A 2,598-nucleotide genomic window follows, 5' to 3' on the forward strand; every position below is an offset into this window, starting at 1 on the left:
CTCAGGCTCTCAATGACACATGTATCTTGAATATGTGGTACCACACCCAGCTGAGCTATTGAAGCTTTTGGAACAAGTATATAAAAGGAAGACTCCGTGTATGCCTCATCTGCAGGGCATATTCTCCCTTGTATCTAACCAAGTGGCTGGACTACTGGGACCAAGATCACACACTTGTAGGCACTTAATATCTTTACACTTAATATGTTGAACAGATAGATGATTTTAGACATAATATATTAAGTCATGGAAAGAGGTAAATGTTCCTATTTTGAAAAGTTGAATGTACTCTTCTGCATTCAGGAAGAGCTACTAAAGCATCTTCATACATAATTTGCCATTCAGAAGAATTCAAAATGAAGAAAGACCTATACTTACAAGAAATTGAAAAAGAGGAAGAATGGGGAAGGAATGTACCTATAGAGGGGAACTCAAATATATTGTGTCACATATGAGGTCTTACCAAAAGAATTCTCGGACCTGCCACCAGTTCTACCTTTTCCAGGTCTGTTGCATGAGAAGGGAAAATTATGAGTTGTATCCACACAGTACATCGCTGCGATCGAAAGCGTTCTCTTGGCATGCAGTGGCATGAACACCACACTCCCCATTTCCATTCATGGCAGTAGTTTTGCACTATATGGAATATTGGTTGAAAAGTTCCCCAATCTTTCAGTGGGGAGGCATGTTGTGGAATATTCTGTGCCCAAGTTTATATGGAAATGTCTCTGCAGTTCTTTGGTCCCATACCCATACCTGACCTTGAATAATTTAGCTTTCCTGTAGTTAATGAATCCAGAAGTATTTTTAGAAGGATTTAAAAAGGAACTTCTGAAATGACTGCTCATGGTCTAACTACTTTGCACGCCATAGGGTGCAATAAAAGTCTTGCCACTCTTGCTTAGCATCTTAGGCTGTGCTAATAGCTTCTGCTTTTGTTCAAACTTGATTGCGACTAAAGGAAACAATTATAGGCAGCCCATTGTTCCCAGAGAACTTTGTCAAGGCTGTGTCCTGCTTTCTGCATGGCATACCACACAAGAATGGGAGGGTGGCATGATTGTATATTGCCAAGAGAAGAGATAGCGTCAGATTGCACCACTGCTAGCACATTTCAAGCAGTGAAGCCAAACTGTTAAGAGTGATGTCAACAGTTAATCTGTTATTTTGCTAGTCAGTACTACATTGAAGGTGTTTCTTTGACTTCAGTTGTAATCAGTAACTAAACCCAGCAAATGGCAGTATTGTGCACTATGCACAAGGTTTTATGTTCATAGAGAACTGGAAGCTTTACATGTACCTTCTTCCTCCACTGTTTTGCAGTCATTGCTATTTTGCAGCTGGGATATTTTGGGCCAAACCAAAAAACAATGTGTGGTGACCACATGCACAAGTTTCCCCCCATTTTCCCCATGGAATTCCTCCGCCCGCCCCCGCCCCCAAAACAAACATGTTTGGAAGAAATCACACTGCTGCCACATACACTGACTGCCTTTCATCTGGGCTCAGCAGATTCATGGTGCAGGTATGTCACAACCCTCACCCTCTCTGATCACCCATTTCTGATCATTGCCTCTTTCTGCTGTTTAATGATGTGGAGGTGATGGCAGCTGGTCGGAGGCGAAAAAAACCTGCCCTGAACAATGGAGCCAGTTGGATGGATGCTACCCTTGACTTTTCGGCATGGTGTGGTAGACATCCAGTAAACAGAATTGCAGAATTACTTTGTGAATATTAAATCTTTTATAAATAGTTTGCTGACAAGACTCACTGTCTGGAAACACATCGGTACCCAGATCATGCAGCCAGTTAATAAAGCAAATTCTAAGGAGCCCCTCCCCTACGGATCAGAATTGCCTTATATATTTTTTTCTTTTAGAAATGTGAAATGGGTGTCTGACATGAGCAATTAAGGGAATCTCGTTAGAATTGCAAAAATGGAATTAAAGCTTTCAAATGTCTTTACACAGTTGTGGGCAGAAGCGCAACAACCAGAATTGGAATAATTAGCTGGGAAATTGCTGCTACTAAAGGAGAATCTGCATGTAAACTATGTTTCTGGAAATAAGGGTGGTTTTTTCTCCCTTTTCAGTGCAGGTTCTCTGAATGCAACTATTCAAGGGACTAATTCAGAAATCAAGCTCTAGTCTGGCAAGCATGCAGGGTGGGGTAGATCCCTGGAGAGAGATTTTGGGCGTGGGAAAAGCAATACCTATAAGCTTCTATAGCTCGTCACTTTCTGTAGTTCAGGGTTGAGGAACCTGTGACCCTCCAGATGTTGCTAGACTAGAGCTCCCATCATCCTTGACCATTGGCCATGTTGGCTGGAGCTGATGAGAGTTGGAATCCAACATCTGGAAGGCCAAGGTTCCCCATCACTGTTCCTCTCCTTAATTATTCTTCTGCTCTAAGCACTATTGGGGAAGCAACAAACCTGCCTCAGTTCCCATCTGCCAGATTATAGTACAATGCACTGGTGTGGGTAGAGATGCACCTCTATAATTTTAGATTCTTCACTCTTTCATTGCCCAACACACGCCACTCAAGCCCCCTGGTCACCATTGATTTATGAAGTCTGGTTCTTTCATATTTAAAGAA

Source organism: Podarcis pityusensis (genome assembly GCF_964106645.2).
Source record: "Podarcis pityusensis genome assembly, chromosome: 6".
In the NCBI taxonomy this organism is placed as follows: Eukaryota; Metazoa; Chordata; class Lepidosauria; order Squamata; family Lacertidae; genus Podarcis; species Podarcis pityusensis.